This window comes from Hypanus sabinus, chromosome 7, assembly GCF_030144855.1.
Source record: "Hypanus sabinus isolate sHypSab1 chromosome 7, sHypSab1.hap1, whole genome shotgun sequence".
Lineage (NCBI taxonomy): Eukaryota > Metazoa > Chordata > Chondrichthyes > Myliobatiformes > Dasyatidae > Hypanus > Hypanus sabinus.
This window is the reverse complement of record NC_082712.1, coordinates 128297201-128316511: the sequence shown is the minus strand read 5'-3', so window position 1 is coordinate 128316511 and position 19311 is coordinate 128297201. Positions and strand designations below refer to the sequence as shown.

General features: G+C 41.6%; 1 protein-coding gene across 3 annotated transcripts in view; it reads left to right on the top strand.

The window, feature by feature from the left end:
* The window catches only part of slc22a18 (solute carrier family 22 member 18), a 134042-nt gene that overhangs the window by 17778 nt on the left and 96953 nt on the right, over positions 1-19311 (top strand). The gene's annotated exons all lie outside the window — the stretch shown is intronic.

Sequence of the window (19311 nt, the reverse complement as noted above, 5' to 3'; positions counted from 1 at the left end):
ACTCTGCCCACTGTTACCTGCCAGAACTGATGATACTATATTTTATTGTAAATCCATTTTAAATTGATCATTCCTTCTAATAAATATAGGATGATAAAACAAAAACATCACTTTTAATTGTGATCAAGCAAGTAAACAGTAACAACAAAAAACAGTTTCTACATTAAACAGCTTCCAGTTCTTGGAATTTTCAAAGATCTTCTCACACTATCAATAATTAGGATTATCCAAGCACAGGAAATTATCTACTATCAAATTATGCAAAGTTCCACTGCTCTGTTTGTGGAGTTTACTGCAATTAATAACTAAGTTAATCAATTGACTTAATTGTCCATTTAATAGGTAAGCAGAATATGAACAGTTGCATGGTGGTAGTGGGCCTCTTGGATCTTATGAAACATTGGTAGTTATTTCCTATGAGCAAATGATTGGTTTTCTGAATGAATTAGTGACTTGCTTTGAGATCCAAGATTGCTCAGTTTTTTTTTTACCCATTTTCATGTTGCTTGATAAAGAGGAGTTTGTGCTGCCAAACATTGAGGTAAAGACAAAAGGAAGCTATTTTGGAAAGTAAGGAAAGACACAGAGACAAGGTCTGACACAGCTTATGCACACACCTGCATACACGTACACCGTAGTTGCCTTGGATGTAAACCGAAGGCATTTATATAATATTTATTTTGTAATTTATAGTAATTTTCATGTCTTTGGCCTGTACTGCTGCCACAAAGCAACAAATTACACATCTGATTCAGAAATGTTGAGGCTAACCAGCAAAAGACTCATTTGTGCCTTCTCTGCTTTCTGCTATCCAGCCAGTTATCCATGCCTGTACTGTGATCTTCCCTTTTCTACAATAAAATTTATCAAGTATCTTCTGGGAAATGCAAATGTACTGCATCCTCCAGTTCTCCTTATCCACAGCACATGTTAGTTCAAAGAATTCTAGTAGATTGGTCAAATGGTATTTCCCTTTCACAGATCCTGAGATGCCATTTGAAGACGATCTGGGAAGGTTATTGTTGTCAGTATCCCTCCTCCATCTTCTCCATTTCCTGTTTTGAGGAATTTGTTTTATGTATATTGATTAGCATGTTTTTCCACCAGTTACAGGATGTAGTTTAGTAATTAAGATGTTGCTAAGTGAAGAACAATTAAGATTTCATTGGTTAAGAACAGATGAACTTACCTGAGAATTGGCTGAAATTAAGATCTGTTTATGCAAGTGCTGAACCAGGCTAAAAGCTGAGTAAGGGAAGAAGAGCAGAGGAGATCTGTATCAAGCAGGAGTGATTAAATGGCAAAGGAAATTATCTATATTAATGGAAGAATAAGAACATTAAAGGTAGGTCCAGAGGTTACCGTAGCACTGGACAGAACAGTCTGCCAGTGTGAAAATAAGCCACAGCAAGAATAGTGTCCTTCACTGTGGGTGTTTATTTCATTTAGTAAAGTGTCCTTGTTCATTTAAATTACCAACTGTTTTACATGATCTTCAATACATTATGAATGGAGCTAAATTATTAATACTGTAGTAAACCACAGTTTTGCTGATTTGAAGAACTGCGACGTCCAGTCTGGAGTTGCTCGGTGGAACACAGGCTTTATTGTGGTCGACTGTAGATTGGTAGTGCGAGTTTAGGGACTGTTTTATTCCATGTTTGTGATACATTTCTGCTTGCTGTCTTGTGTGGGACTGTTGGTACTGTGCTTTGCACCTTAACCCTATTGTAATACTGTCTTGTTTGGCTGTATTCGTGTATGGTTGAATGACAAGTAAACTTGAATTGAACATGGGAGACTTGGTTGAGGGAATGACTCTGATGTGAGAGTAAAAGTGCATAAAGACTTGAAAAGCTGCAGAACTAATTCAAGGCAGTTCAGAAATGCTGAACGGCCAATGGAAGGAAGTGGATGAAGTGAAGCAAGAGATTACTTGAAGAATAAATTGGTTTGGTGTTGTAAGTTCTGTGGATGTTGTAAGTACATGGAAAGTTGAGAAAACGGATGCCCTGCATACAAGAAACAAGAGCTCACAATGTGAACTGGATAAATTTACCAGGAAAGCAAACTGAAACAGGCATCAAACACTTGTGCAGTGGCCAAGACAAGCTGTGCTGCAATATGGATGAGGTCAGCTCTGGATGGACACAAGATACCCAATCTCAATAATCAAATCACCATTCTTGTGGAAGGAACGCACATTGGATATATCTTCAGGAGATTGATGCGGAGCAACCAGCGGCATTTCTGCTGGGGAACAACATGTAAGGTTCTCACAAAAGCAGCAAGCAACCTTGAAGCAGTCCAGTTGATTGCACATTTCCTTGAAAGTATTATACTAATCTGCAGATGGGATTGATAAAGCTACAGCTTTACAAATGCCAGGATCATGAAGATTTCTTCAAAGCAAGCAGTCACTTCAGTCATGTGTCATGGTTTCTTGAAATAACCAGGCGACGCAGAAGATTCTTTGAGAAGTTTAAGCCTTTATTTGCAAACAAAAGCTGAGACAATTAATGAACGTGTCACTAATTGTCTGGCAAGCCCTGGTTCACAGTATTCTTTATAGTAATTTCTTATCTTAGTTTCATTGGCATATACTTATTCTAGTGCCTTGACTGGTTCTCACACCATCACACCATTGTACGATCCTGTCTAGTCTACTCCTTGGAACACGTGTCCCCCTTCCCGGCCTTGACTGGTTCCCATACAATCACACCACTCCACAATCCCGTCTACCACCATTATCTCTACATGCTTACTTTCACTGTTAGCTACATTCTCAAGGCACTGATGTGTTCAATAGTACAGAGACAATACAGAGATTACATTCTGGCTAATAAGTTGGATACATAGTAGATAGCAAACACAAGACTGTCACATAGTTCTGGCCACACAGCAAACGTTGCAACTTTATTCTCCAATATAATCCCCCCTTTGAGACCCATAGGGTCTGATACAGAGAAAGAAGACTAAGAGTCCACGCACAAAAGCCCCAATAAAGTCCAGCACTTATTCCCAAATCTCGGGTTAAACTACAATTTTCTGCGCCAAGACCTCAAAGTATTCTCTCCCTGTTACCCTAGGCCACTGAGTCAAAAACCTGTCCCTTTGTATCTGAGACAGGGAAAAAAAAACTCAGAAGCCCTTACAATCTACTCCCACACTGTTGTTTTGCTCTTGTTCATCCTGCAGGTGTTGTAGGCTGTAACAATACTTCTTCGGTGCTTCTTTCTCTACTAAGCTTGCTTCAGTAATCTCCATGAGCTTCGGAAATTGTTTGGTTGCAGCATGCACTACAAGAGACTTGACACAAGGAAGAAAACAGCACAGAACAAGCACACAGCTCAGCAATAGAATACCAACAGTCATTGCCATCTTTAGTCAGCCATACTCCCCATCCTCCGAGTCTACTTTCTAACCAGTCAAATAACTGATGTCCAAATGCTGCATTCTGTTTAACTTCCTTTCTGAGACTTATCAACTTGTACATTGCCTTAGTAAACGATCCTTCTGGACTAGTGTTATTTGGTATAAAAGTACAGCACTGCTCTCCAAACATCACACAAACTCTCCTTTTTCTGCCAACAGCCAGTCCAATGCTTGTCTATTCTGCCTCGCCATTTTACTAGTTGCATCTAACTGTTGTCCCAAGGCCTCCAATGCATCATCAGTGTAGTTGATGAATCTTTGCTGATTGTAATATATATATATATATAATTTATCCATTCAACATTCTTAATAGTTCCTATCAAGGATAGAAATGCTTCGAAGCCTGCAGCAATCTCATTCCTCGCCTTAAATTCATTAGGTATACCTCTTGGCTGACCTATACTATCTATCGAAATCATTGAGTTGGGTTCATATTTTCTCCTTTTCTGCAATAGTGTCTGCTGTTCAGAGATATCAGTGTTGAAGTGTACTTCTGGGGATACTATAAATTCTTGATTTAGCATAACACGTGTACACGTACCTGCCCAATTGAGGGGAAGCGTGGATCTCAGACCCCCTTCCTTACCACACAGCCACCAGGTGTCTGCTAAGGGGATGGTCTGGGCGTCCAATGCACCTTCGGCTGGAGGGGAATCTACTACGTGTCTTTTGCCTGGGGTCACATTCCACATCTGAGTGCAGCTACCTCTGAAATGACCCACTGAACGAGCACCTGTCCATGTAAAACATTCATAGCTCAACTGATATTGTATTATAAGCTGTTCCAGTGTAGGTGTCTGGCTCCTTGTTCCTCCTGTCTGTCTCCTGCTAACTTTTCCTCCGCATCACTTACCTTGGACTCCTCACCTGATTGTCCTTGCGGGACTGCCCTCGTGCAGTGGTTCAGATGGTACCAGGTGGAGCGTCCTTCTACCTGAACTGCGGTGGGTGATGCCTTGGTCACCGTAAAGGGTCCTTCCCTTCTCGGCTCGTTCCACTTTCTCCGAAAAACTCGCACGTAAACCTGGTCTCCTGGTTTGATCAGTCCTTCCCCTTGTACGGTCTCTGGCTCATTTTGTTTTTCCTGTACATAATAGACTTGTGTATCATAGTTAGCTGTGCATGTATTGTTTCAATTCTATTTCCAATTGTTCCAAACTAGGTCCTTTATATGGCCCTCTCCACTGGGGCACTGGCATGGGCCTCCCAGTTAGCATCTCATGTCATAGCCAGGCATGTCATTCGATTGGTTTGCATGCAGTAACTCATCAATGCTAACGATAAAGCATCGACCCAATTAAGTTTTGTGTCTGCACAGAGTTTGTTCAGTTTGGCTTTCAGGGTTCCATTAATTCTCTCTACCATGCCCTGCGTCTGAGGGTGGTATACACATCCAAATCTTTGCTTTATCCTCAGCGCTTGTAGTACCAATTTGACCACTTTCTGGATAAAAGCTGAACCATTGTCTGAGCTAACTTCTGTAGGTATTCCAAACCTTGGGATCACTTCATTTGTCAGATATTTTGACCTCTTTCATTGTCCCTACCATATCTACACTTACTATTATTTTAATGCAACTGTTGTCTTCTGATATCCACACCTCCAGCGTGATTTTCCTCCACACTGTTACGGTTTCAGCACTCTTAACTAAGGGTCTTTAGACTGATATCCCTTGTTTACCAACAACATTATGTGGGGCGCAGCCTCCGGTATCCTGTACCATTTTTCTAAAAAGATGTTCCACTTAACTTGTAAAGCTGCCCCTTGCTTTCCAATTATCATAGCCTCTCCTTCCAGGTGCTGTTGGGTACATGCCTCCACGTGCCATCTTTCCTCTAACTCCCTGTTCTGAGTCTCATCAAAAATCACTGTACAATGTAGCTCAGATTTGGGCATTACAGCCCTGGGTAATATAGCCTGCACGCCCTTTTTCCATTTTTCCCAGACTTCCTGAATCTGATCTGCTATGTCTCCTATCCAAAAGACATTAGCCTTCTTGCCTTCTCGCACTATCAATTGAGCCCCTGCTCTTTCCACACTCAGCCCATTTCTGGTGCATTCCAATTTTAATTCCAGTTTCAATAAGGCATCTCTGCCTAACAAATTAATCAGAGTTCCTTTAGATACTAGCACTGGCAAAACAATTCCTTTATTTCCGATTCTCAACGGCACTGAAGCCGTGCACTGTGTCAACTGTGTTTTCCCCGAGAACCCTACTGTCTTAATAAACTTTCCTGACATGGGAAGGTGAAGGGCATACTGTGGCTGTACACAAGTGTACGTGGCTCCAGTATCTATCATCATTGATGTCAGTTGCCCTTCTAACATAACCTGAACAATGGGTTCCTCATCTGCCTCCCTTGTTATCATTGGGTAATGTTCCTTCCCACTTGAGTTCTCGGGACACCCCTAATACCTTGCATAGGGGTTCACAGGTCTGCATGGGCCTGTGGGGGCTGGTCCTTGGCTAAACTTTAGTTCCCTTCTTATCGGTTCCTGCTAGTGTGTGACAGGCCATGGTGTAAACAGACAATCTCTTCTCATGTGACCTGGCTGATTACATCCCCAGCACAATCTCTCTACCTCTCTTTCCCCCTGTTTCCTCACTGGTCCCCTCTGCCCATAGTTCCTCTGTCCCCCTCCTTGGGACTTCCAGTCCTGCCTGGGCTGTTTGAATTTAGTCTGTTCCTGATAGGGCATTTGTGGGAATGCTCCTCCAAAGACGTTGATTATTGGCATGGGGTTTTCCAGCCCTGGTCTTACAGCATGATCGGTTCCTCCATATAGCAGTGCTTCATCCAGTTCAATGGCTGTACTCGGACCGGTGGTTGCTGGCAGCATCTTTTTGCTTTTCTCTTTTTCCTTCTTTTTGAGTTCTTCAAGCTGCATTTGTATTAACTTTCTTTGCACCTCTTCTTGCTGCTCAGCCAACTTTTGTTTGTCTTTTTGGTATTTCTCAACTGCATGGACTACATGGTCTCTGAATTCTTGTGGGGTCATTGACATCAGCCCAACCACTTCCTCGAGTTTGGATTTAACTTGTGGAGGCACTGCATCCAAGATGCTATGTTGGAACAGTGAGGTCATAAATAAGCTATTTTGCACCTCTTGCTCAGTCTCCAGTCTCCACCTTTTCAACTGGTTTTCTACATAGGCTGCTGGGTTTTTAGTGTCTCCCAGTGGATCCCCCTTTAAGGCTTTGGGGTCCACTTTGGGTGAGTAAAGCTTCCTGAGGGCCTGCCATACCCTCTGCCTCACTCTGTCAGACCCGTCTCCATCAGTTCTCGGGTCATTCGGGTTTATTATGCCAGCCATTTCCATTAGTTCGTTAAATTTGGAGGTTCCCATCAACCTTATCAATAGTGCCTTTAAATCTCCCATAGCCAATAATCATCCTGCCGTCTCTTCTTCAAAGGCTCTAATCCATTTCCCTGCTCCTTCATGTAGACTGGGTAGAGTGTTTTTCAGCCCTTCTAGGTATTCCCCAAGGGATATACTGCACTTGTCTTGATCCTTTTAATAACAATGGCATCGGCATCATTCTTCCTCCTTCTTCCCACCTGCCCTGGCTCTCCTCCTCGCCTGTCTCCCCATCTGTCTCTGGGTATGTCTTTACTGCCTCCCACACAAATTTCTCCAGGGTCCTCTTCTTCCCTCGGTCTCCCTGTGGAGTCCTTCCTTTCTGTCCTGATTCAATACTTGGTCGGCCCCTGAAGTACTTTTCACAGCTCCTCTGGCAATTCCCTCTCAGTAACTTCTCCCTGCATGTTTGCTGTACCCGTCAACATGGAGCACTGCTTAGGGGTTCCTTCCTCATAATAGGGAGGGGGCCTTTCTGCTTCTTTCACATTCGGTATGGAGCTGAAGCCAGCTTCTCACTGTACCTCCCTCTCTCTCTAACAGGCTGTTTCTCCAGCACCTTAGTGTCTTCCTCGCTTGTAATCAATATTCTACCTGTCCTTGTTTCCTATTCCGTTCTGCCCGTGCAGACCTCTACCTTGAGCGGTATCCACGGAATTTTCTCTTTGCACCTCGTCTATTCAGACCCTTATCTCTTAAGGCGGTATCCACAAGGATTTTTCTACTTTTCCTTTCCCTGTCCATTCAGACCTTCGTTTCATATGAAGCGGTATCCACAGGGACTTACCAACACCAAGTGGAATTTTTCTTCACTTAACTTCTTATTAGCTTATTCGTACTTACCCCCACTGCAGTGTTCTCGATCAATCCTCTGAGCCTCCTGTTAACCCCCAATTCTGCCAGATTCTTTGGACCAGAGAGACCCTTTGGCAGTGGTTCCACACTTCTGAGTCTCCGAGACCTCCCCAAAACCAACAGAGTCCAAATTATCGCAAAAAGCGCTTACCTTTTGTTTGGGTGCACCCTTAATTCTGTTAGCCCTGTGGGGGTCCCTAGAGGACCAGGAAGCTTCCCCAATCTGCCATTTCCTTTCCGCGGGTCTCTTTCCGGTCCTGCCGCGGTTGCCAATTTTGTCGTGGTTTCTTGAAATAACCAGGAGACGCAGAAGATTCTTTGAGAAGTTTAAGCCTTTATTTGCAAACTAAAGCTGAGACACCTAATGAGCGTGTCACTAATTGTCCGCCGAGCCCTGGTTCACAATATTCTTCATAGTAATTTCTTATCTTAGTTTCATTGGCATATACTTGTTCTAGTGCCTTGACTGGTTCTCACACCATCACACCATTGTACGATCCTGTCTAGTCTACTCCTTGGAACACGTGTCCCCCTCCCCGGCTTTGACTGGTTCCCATAACATCACACCACTCCATGATCCCGTCTACCACCGTTATCTCTACATGCTTACTTTCACTGTTAACTACATTCTTAAGGCACTGAGCTTACTTTCACTGTTAGCTACATTCTCAAGGCATTGATGTGTTCAATAGTACAGAGACAATACAGAGATTACATTCTGGCTAATAAGTTGGATACATAGTAGATAGCAAACACAAGGCTGTCACATAGTTCTGGCCACACAGCAAACGTTGCAGCTTTATTCTCCAATACATGCAGATAAATATGCAGATATTGTCCACAAGGCATGGAAACCAGAAATTCAGGACAGCTGAAGGCAGGTTAAATTTAAGAAATAAAAGATGAGTATGCCAAAGGCCATTAGAAATTAGTTGTTAGTAGAAGTAGGAAGCAACTGGAAATCTAAGTTGAATTCAAAATATTCAGCATATAAATCGTGCAATCACCCTAGTACAGAGGAATCTGCAGAGTGAACAGCAAATACTTTCTATTTTCAATTTGGTGTACAGTAAATGACCCATAATACCATTAAAATAACTTAATCCCCAATTCATTTTAGGCACTTGACAAACAAAACATAACGCCTGTGTTGAAATGTAACTATGCTTACTTCAAGTCACTAATTAAATGACAGTGAACTGATTGTAATGTTATTGGATTGAATACCCATGGATATCAATAATATATTAATAAAATAAAGTAAAATAAAATGCTACTGGGTGCCTACTGCCTTCGCAGTGCATATGTACAAAACTATGCAGCAAGTCAAATACCTTCTCAAAAATCGCCAGAGTCTGAAGCTTTCCTCAGGGTTTTTAATGAGATCTTACTTGTGAAAAGATATTGCTATTTGAAGGACATATAAAGAAAGGATGGAGATACGTGGCTTCCCACTATGAGTTTCAGATTGAATCTAAATTAGCCCGTGCAGGAAATGATACATTTTTTAAACAGTTTATATACAGGATGTGTTGTTCATACAAGACAAACTTGCATACAAACTGAACAGCGCTTCTATAAGCCAGAAATCTCCCTGCCTGGTGTCCATAGGATGTCAAGCTTAACGACTGAAACTAAAAGTCACATGATAATTTCATCAAGTTTTTGCAAAAGAAGGATAGTCTTGGAGACTGGTCGTGAAAACAGTCTTGGTACACAGTCTCTAACCATCCTCACTTTGAAAATACTGGCCTTTAGTGACATTCCTGATGGGGATCAGCAAGAATGCTGGGCCAGTCAACCATGAGGAGAGTCTGAGCTGATTGGCTTGCTATCCTCATGGGACATGATCAGCCGGGTTGAGATCAGTAGGAACTTAGTTCTATTGGCTCTTTTGGGTTGTGGATATTGGCTTACATTGGTCAGGGAGATTATGTTGCAGTTGTGTAAGTTATTAGTGAGGATGCACTTGGAATACTGTGCATGATTTAGGGTCCTGTAGATGAAGGCATGGGTGAAATGGACAGAGTGCAGAGTAAATTTGAGGATTTTTCTAGGACTAGAGGCCCTAACAGTGAAAGGTTGGTGAGGCATACCTTTACTCCTTTGAACACAGGAGAATGAGAAGCAACCTTATAAAATGTGTAAAAGTTTGGGAGGCATTAACAAAGTTTATCTTCCCCAGATTCTAGATTCAAAACTATATTGAAACATGCAGTACAATGTGTTATTTCCATTATCGACCAACACACCTGAGGGTGTGCTGTGGCAGCATGCAAGTGTCACCACGCGTTTCAGCATAGCCTGCCCACAATGCTCAGAACAACAACACAGTACGTAACAAGAGCAAACCAGTCCTGTTCCTCCCCCTCACCCATGCACGTACAGTCTTTCAACCCCAAGACAGATCATCTCCAACCTCCAGTGGAGTGAGGAGTCTGAAACTGCTGGGTATAGATAAGGAGCAAGAGAGGAAAGAGTTAAAGGAGCCTTGACTGGCAACTTTTTCATGCAGAGGATGGTGAAAACGTGGAATAAGCCTCCAGAGTAAGTGATTGAGGCAGTGTCATTTAAGAAGACACCCCCACTCCCCCCCCCCGCCCCCGGATATGTACATGGAGGGAAGGAGCCAGGAAATGCAGGAAATTGGGACTAGCTAGGTGGAGAATATGGTCAGTATGGACTTGTACAGGCCCTTTGGTCCAATAGGGTGTTGCTCTGTAACTCCAGCAAGAATTGTCCCTTTAACTTTGTGTACTCAATAATTATTTTTAAAAAACAATAACAAACATCCTTTAATTTTATAAGATTGAAGGGCAATATGGTAGTTTTAATATTTTTTATTAGAGTAGCCTGGATTTTGCCACCATCAATGAAGGAACAATATTATTGGTGTCTCTCAGTCTCTTGGGAAGCTGTGACAATCTACTGTATATGTACAGTATATCTTGTGGTCTGGTGCCCTCTACAGTGGATCTGTAGCATGTACAATATGACAGAAAACTGGCTTTTACAATTAATCTATCCTCCATTCCAGCAGAGCCACCTCTGTAGCTAAAAAGGAGTAAAACATTTTTGTCATTCCCTCTTATAATACAACTCTACCAGACTTACTTTTCAAGTGCCAAGACTCATTTGCTTTCAAGGCACTTTTTGTAGTCCACTTAACTGAAATCATCTCTCAGCTTCCAGCCTTAGCCAAATTTAGAACCTATTTGAACTTTCCAAAAACATGCTGAAACAAACATAACCAGAAAAGTGGTACTAATTTTCTCTGCCCTGCTTCATTCCCTAAAAGCAAACCTGAATTGCTTTGCAATCTTGGTGTGCTTGCTAACTGTTGACTGAAATATTCTACCAAATGCAATTGTGTGATTCTGCATCCTCTGTACCAATGTCTCTGTCAATATAAAAAAAGTTGAAATTCACTATTACTATCCTAGTGTAATTTTTTTCAGAAATTTGTTTACACATTTGGCTCCTGCCTCTCAGACTGTTGAGCCCAATAGTACACTCCGCCTACTGTGTAACTGCCCCATTTTTTTCCATGTCAATCTATTTCTTCACCTGATGAACCTTCCGACATAATGTATCATACCACCAAGCAGTGACTGTTTCACCAATATTGCCACTCTGTACCTTGTCTGTAAACCGCATAAGTACATCAAAAGTTTAAGAACGTTTCCATAATAGCTGTAACAAACTTCCACGTAACGTATCAGTGTCCTCAGTGCATTTGCCTTATTCATTAAGACTTGCATTTAGATGTCTAACATTAAAAGCAAAGGAAAACTTAATTTCCTAATCTTATTCCTATAGGTCTCTAAAAATCTCAAGGTTGCATACAGTATACGTACAGTACTTTGAACTTCGAAATCTCATAAGTTTTCTACTCTACCAGTTTCTCACCCCCCCCCCCTTTTTTTTAAATTTTGCTCATTTTCCACCCCCACAGCACTAACAAATCTACCTTGGGACTATTGTTTGTGGCCTGTTAGGGTATAACCTGGTCAGCCTCTACAAGTGCCACTTTCTCCAGATTCATACTGTTTTGATGCTTTCAACAGCCTCTTCTTCTGTCTGGTAGTTGCTTGGTCCTTCTCTGGCTGCATAAACAAGCTGTAGGATAAGTATTTTCTGAAATGTTCTGTCTGTAAACACTCAGTTGTGCAGATGGACTAGAGTGACATCAGGGGTTGGAGAATCTCCAAAGTTTGAGTTCTTCCAGCTTACGATACTTCCTTCACCCCAAGTTGTCCAGGATACTGACTGCCTCAGGAGTACTTATGTACCACTAAGTTTAGTTAAATCACTAAGTGGAAACCAGAACATCACCTCTTTCCTGCGATTACACTGAAAACTCTCACTCACCAGATTGCCATGTTTCATACACTTGACAGATCTGTGCTATTTGCAAAAATGATAGTGCATCTAAAGGGAAATAATCTAGTGAAAGGGAATGGAAATAGCGCTAATAAAACTAGTGATAGTAAAATTCTGTTAGAATATGACCCCACATTTATAAAATTAACTTTTTGTTCAAGAACTTTTTGTTCCCCACTTTTCTTAAATTAGTAAACAACCCGTGGATGGCTCTAAAATTTCACTGTTAAGTGTATCATTATGGTGAAAGTCATAAACCAGAACAAACTGGACAGTAACCTACAGGCTTCCATATTCAATTGCACATATAGAAACAACAGAAACTTATAGTTTATTGTACTCCATAAAATGCAATATAACCCCAAAACTGAACCAATGTTTCAAATGCAAAATTGTTGTTTTTCTGTTCACTCATCTACCAATAAATAAAGTGGCTAAATAGAATTGCCTGCCATCTGTTCATCTTTAATAAAGACTTAGAGAAGCACAGAAGAAGTGCATGAGAACAACACAAGTATCCAGTACAGGTTACAAATTTGCTTTTGCTGTCATTTGTTTCCTTCTGTCATGTGGAGTAAATGAAGTTGGCTGAGCAGTGGGTTCTGTAACAGTGGGAAAGACTAAAGGAAGCCATGCTGGACATCAACCCAACACTTCTGAGTGAACATGGTGTGAATACTTCAGTCCTTTTGTTTGGTACTCCCAATAAATGACTTGCTTTTGTCGAGGATGAAGAAGCTGATGTACTCTCCTCCCGTTAACTGTTGAATTATCGGCCACTATTGAAGACTGTTTACAGTAAGCTCTACAACTCTGTCTTGTCTGCTGATTGTGAGATCCTGAACTGTATATGTTGCAGGCCGTTTGGCCTGTTTAACATACATGCTTCACAAGGTCAGCACATAATTTTGGGGTATGGTTAGTGCTGCATCCATTATGGCCTCCTGCAATTATTATTGAACCTGATTTGATTATCTGGCTTGGCAATGGTTAGAGTGTGGAGTACGCTGGATTAATCATTACAGAACAGAATGGAAATACTTCTTCTACTGTGATGGTCCACAGTGATCAGTTTTGATCTGGCAAATCTGTTCACGAGAAAAGAAGTAGTAACTGCACCTCCTGAAATAATTGTAGATTGAAGCTTCGTTATAAAATTTGAGCATATAATATGGGCTAGTATTTTTCTGTTGCATTATAAGAGGATTTCTCATTTCAATGGAATATTAAATCAAGTTTACCAATAAAATATCCTGAGGAAGTGAAGAGCTTTGCTTACTAACAAGTAATTGCCTAACACACCTTGTTTTAATCCGTGCTTCTATTTTATTTCTAGTCTTGTGCAAATATGATCACTCAATAAAAATCAGCTGTCATTTAAACCTCACCAGTTTCGTCCTTTTGGTCCCAGATAAACATTCAGTGGTCTCAGTTGGCACCATATAGCCACACTTTTACCTTCTGTCCCAATCCCCTGGGGTTGTTCACACCTCTGCCTGCTATGAAATTGCTTTTCCCTGATTCTGGTGAAAATGATTAGTCTGGAGCTTTAATCTGAGTCTCTTTCAGGAGATGCTGTCTGACCTGCTATGTATTTCCTGCATTTTCTTCTTTTTTTTGTAGTTAATGCAGGATCTGGGAACATTGGGAACATTCTTAGACAAACAGCAAAAGGGAAGTGGGAAGGTTGAAAGTTAAGTCTGGTGCTGCAGCTGGATAGCAACATGTAGCTTTCCTTTTCAAAGGCCTATTCAAATCTATCCCCATATATTCATGATGAGTGCCTACTAACGTATCTCCTGATGACCACCTTGAGTAGTTTCTGGCTACCTTCTTGCTAACCCAAATCTTTAATCTTATGCACTTGCCTGTTTCAAAATGTTAGAGAAGTTAACTTCATTGCATTGTTGAACTAGCTTCTTATTCAGTTATCATCAGTCTTCCTTGTCTGAATGCTTTCTGTTCACTAGACTCTGTTGGGGACTAGGAAGTGGGTAAAGAGAGGAAAATCTTCCGAATTTCCTCAATATAGCTGCTGTTGTGCCGCCTTTGTAGCTGCATTGATACATTGGGTCCAGGTTAGATCCTCAAAGATAATGACACCCAGGAATTTGAAATTGCTCACTCTTTCCACTTCTGAGGACTGGTGTGTGTTCCTTCGTCTTATTCCTGAAGTCCACAATCAGCTATTTGGTCTTACTGACGTTGAGTGCCAGGTTGTTGCTGCAATACCATTCAATTAGCTGATGTATCTTGCTCCTGTGTGTCCTCTCATTACCGTCTGAAATTCTGCCACAATAGTTGTACCATCAACAAATTTACAGATGGCATTTGAGCTGAGCCTAGCCGCAGAGGTACAGTCAAATTTTGTGAGAAGGTAAGTAAAGGAAAAGACAAGAGGAAATGTATTCAGACAAATGCACAAAGAAAATAAAAATTAAAATGGAAGTGCAGGAACAAACACGTCAATGGGAATTTACAGTAATTCTAAAGTTAAGGAAGGACTTGGGAGGAAACATCCTGAAACAAACTAAACAGAGTTTTGGAGTGCTGCCACAATTAGCGAGCCTATTTATTCTCCCACACAACTTGCAACCAATTATTCACATTCTTTGTGCTAAGAGTGCATAATTTCCCCAGATGGTACCATTATAGTGCTTGGCTTTCAGTGCAAACAGATTTTTAGCCCCTGGTTTCTGTTGTGTAGTTTGTTAACCAGCACAGCAGTTCAAGTGCTGCTTGTGGTCTAACTTGAGGGAAACCTAAACATAGACAATAATTCCCTGCTTTTCTAACTTCTGAAATGATATAATCTAAACTTGCATATAAAGAATGGATGCAAGTTTGAGTCAGCACTTCAAAGAAACCAGATAAACCATAACTAAAATTCTTTTTGGTTTTCATCTTTAATGTTGGTGTGAGATAGAATAGAGTTAGCTAAATTCATCCTGATAACACAAAGCTGTTTCACTCCAGCAAATGATTTGAAAACTCCAAAAAGAGCAAGAAGTCAAAACAAAGCAAAAGCTGGAGGAAGAGATTGCACAGAAGATTAGTTTGAAGAATTATGTAGAACACACAGACCTTTTATGAGGCATGTTTTTATTCACTTTCAATCTCCACCAGACCTCATCCCACCACCTAATGCATCAGAATCATGGAATGGTTTCACCATGGGATGATGCCATTCAGCCCAAATAATTAATACCAAATATGTGATGGGGCAATCTTGCTCATATGCCTGCACCCCCGCTCTCTCCTTGCAGTTTTGTAAATTATTTCTCTTCAGATACTTACCTAGTTCTCTTTAGAACACTACAGTTGAACCTACCTCCAAAACTGCCCCTGCCTGTATATACCAGAACCCAGTCACTCATTGCATGAATACATGGATTCTTAGTCAATCGCCATTCTACAGTACTGTGCAAAAGTCTTAGGCACATATATATTGCTAGGATGCCGAAAACTTTTGCACAGTACTGTAGTTACTTCATGTATAGCAGTGTACTGTTGCTGCCAAAAATATTTATGACATATGTGAGTGAAGATATGGGTCTCTGTTGTGTACTACTGAGAGTGGGAAGTGGGCAGGGAGAGGGGAATCATGGTTGGGAAAAGGGGAAAGGAGCGGGGAGAGAACAGGAAGCTCAAGAGAGACATTCCGTAATGAATCAATAAACCAATTGTTTGGAATCAAATGACCTTGTTTGGTGTCTCGGGGCTAGGTGTATATGTGCCCAGCCCCTCCCCCTCAGCTTACTGTCCAACTTCACTCCAGTGGTGCTCTATCCTCACCACTCCCAACACTCTTTGTTCATGCCAGATTTATGTACACACTTTCTGCTCCACATTGACAAGTACGATACTGTGCAAAAATCTTGGGCACCCAAGTACTTATTAGTTTCTTTCTACTTGGTGTCTTTACCCTGGTGATTTTAAATACTGTGGCCACTTTTTTTTGCAGCCTCCTCATTACAGCAATTCCAGCTTCCCCGGTCTATCAACATTACCAATGTCTTCCATCTCAAAATCATTTTGATAAACATCTTCTGAACTACCAGTAATAGCCCCCACCCTTTCTCCTTCACAATTCCCCATTCCTATTTTCATCTCTCACCTTACCTCCTTGCCTCCTCCTATCTCATCATCTCCCTCTGCTGCTCCTCACCCTTCCCTTTCTTCCATGGCATTCTGTCCTCTCCTATCAGATTCTCACTTCTCCAGCCCTTTATCTCTTTCACCAATCGACTTCCCTCCCCCTCTCTTGGTTTCACCTATCACTGATTACTATGTACTACTTCCTCCCCTTCCCCCATTCTCTTCCTCTGACTTCCAATCTCTTTTCTCCAATCCTGCTGAAGGGTCAAAGCCTGAAACGTCAACTCTCTACTCTTTTCCATAGATGCTGCCTGGCCTGCTGAGTTCCTCCAGCATTTTGTGTGTATTACTTTGATTTCCAGCATCTGCAGATTTTTCTCTTGTTTGTGAAACATCTTCCACACCTTCTGTAAATACTTTTTTGTAAAATGCAGCACCCAGAGCTGGTCACTATATTTCATTTGTGGCCAGATTGATGTTTAATTAAGGTTCATTATGCATTTTTCTTTTGTAATCTATGGCTTTATTTGGCTTTGTATATTGTGTTATCAATGTAAACTTGCATGCTTCTTCATATTCATTCATTCTTATTTTGATTCCTCGTAGGTTTATGAGTATGTTTCGGCACAACAACGGCTGAATAAGTTTATACAGAAAATCCTATTCTTTATGCCTCTGAGTTTGGGACACACCTAGAAGTAGAACATTTCCTCTATATTACTCAATTCCATTATTTTTAATACCCCCTCCATTCATTTTTTTAAATAGATCTATGAAGTCACTTCTCAATCTTTTCAGAGAGCTGTTTCACAATCGTTCTATTAAGAATTGATAGAGCAGAGAGAACAGGAACAGTGTTGGGGGGGGGGTGTCAGTGGCGTATCTAAAGTATGGCGGGTATGGCATGTGCCCTGGGCGCCACTTGAAGCGGGAGGTGCCACTGAGCAGTTTCTAGTAAAGTCAGACAAGCCATCCTCGGATAGTGAAAAAAGAATTTTCTTCAGATGTATGATCTGTCTTTGATTATCATGGGTGAGAAGCACTAGGATGGCCTTAGTTCAGAGCATTGTGTAAGAAGACCATGAAATATTTCTTCACGAAGAAGAAGGAAAGTGGAGCTGAAGGACAGAAGTTGGAGGCGGAGGAAGCCAAGAAGTTGGGCAAGTTCTTCATGCCCTTCTTTGAAAAGCCTGGAGCAGGTAGTTTGACACGTTCCATGGAGTCACCTACACCTGCTACAAGTTTGTCAGAATCCAAAGGTGGATCAAGTACAAATGTGTCACAAGCCAAGGAAAAAGTCAAGTCAGATAAATCCGAGTATGACGAGATTAAGAGTGAGGCTGCAACAGAGAACGTGGACATGACAGGAGGAGAAGATGATAGTGGTGGTGGTGGTGGTGATGTTGAGTTATTGACAAGATTTTACCTGACAAGATTGAACCTGACAACACTGAACCTAGTGAACTGGATGGTGTCAAAGAGCCTCGAACTGTCATACCAGAAGTGATTGAACAGCATGACATTGGACTTCTGAAGTTCGACAAGGATACTGGAAAAGCAATTCTGCCTGACACATTGAGAACAGAAATAATAAATCTGGGTTCGAAGTATTTCCAGAACAGAGGGGCCTTTCCTACCAACAAATAACCACTCAATGAACAAAACTTGGTTCAAGAGGAAATTGGGAAATGGTCATGGTGAGGAAGTGACTTGCTCATGGCTGGTCTATTTCCCTACTAAAAAGTCTGCATTTTGTATCTATTGTCTTCTCTATTCCCGGTCAGACCATCAATCCTCATTGGAGCAGGAAAGTGGATTCAACCAGTGGAAAGCACCCGAAAGGATTAGTGTTCATGAAAATGCCAAGAATCATTGGTAATGCTTCACACAGTGGAAAGAAATGAAAAGAAACAGCTGGAAACAGGAGTTATTGACACAGTATTTCAGTCACAGATTGAGAAGGAAAAGCAGAAGTGGCGTGATATCTTGACGAGAATCCTTCACTGCAGAAAATGCCTTGTGACCCAGAACCTGACTTTTTGAAGACATAGGGAGTCACTTTAGCTAGACGATGACTCCAATGTGGGAAATATCCTTGGCCTACTGAAACTGCTAGCCATCTTTGACCTTGTCATAAAAGAGCACCTCACTCATTTGGAAAGTCATCCTGGATCTGCATCTTGTCTTTCACTGGGTGTCCAGAACAAATTCATCCACATGATGGCATCCACTGTTCACCAGGGTTTACTAAGAAGCATTCGTAAAGCCAAGTACTCTGTGGTCTCATGTTCAACTCGATCCCTGATCAGGCATACCATGAGCAGATGTCAGAAGTAGTGAGGTATGTGGAAGTTGATTTTGAGAGAAAAACAGTCCATGTTAGTCCTTCCTTGGTTTTATCCAAATATGCCAGAAGAATGCTGACAGCTTGGTTGAAGATATCTTGAAACAGCTAGAGAAGGACGAAATGGAGTGACAAGATTGTCGGTCACAGTGCTATGATAACGCTGCTGTGGTGGCTGGGCACAGAAGTGGTGTTCATTAAAGAATAAGAGAAAAACAACCTGGCAGTGTTTGGGGAATTACGACAATCGCTCACTCAACTTGGTGGGTGTACATGCAGCCAAGCAGGATACAATGATGGTCACATTTTTTGGAACCATCGAAGCTCTCTACGTGTTTTTCTCTCATTCAACACAGTGCTGGGAAAAACTCCAGAACGCCGTGCCTGTGGTTGTTAAGTCGGAGTCCGAAACCAGGTGGAGTGCAAGGACTGAAGCAGTAAAGCCTGTCAACAAGTACCTTGAGGAGATACTTCAAGTTCTCCAGGGCATGATAGACAATGAAAATGAGACCAGTGAAACAAGAAGTGATGCAAGGCAGCTGTACAACTGCATGTTGAGTTACGATGTTCTAATTTTGCTAGGATTTTGGAAGGAAGTACTCATTCACGTTGACCGTATTCAAAAGAAGCTGCAGGATCCTAGCATGAACTTCCACGATGCTGCCCTGGATTTGAAAGGCCTCAAGAACATTTTTATGATGAAAGAGAAGTGTTGGTCAGTGAGTCACTTGAAGAAGGAGTTGGTCTCTGTCAAGAGTGGAAGTTGAAAGACGTCAGAGACGAAAGAAACGAATGGCTGATGAGAACGAGAGACGCTGGCTTAACAGCTAAGGAGG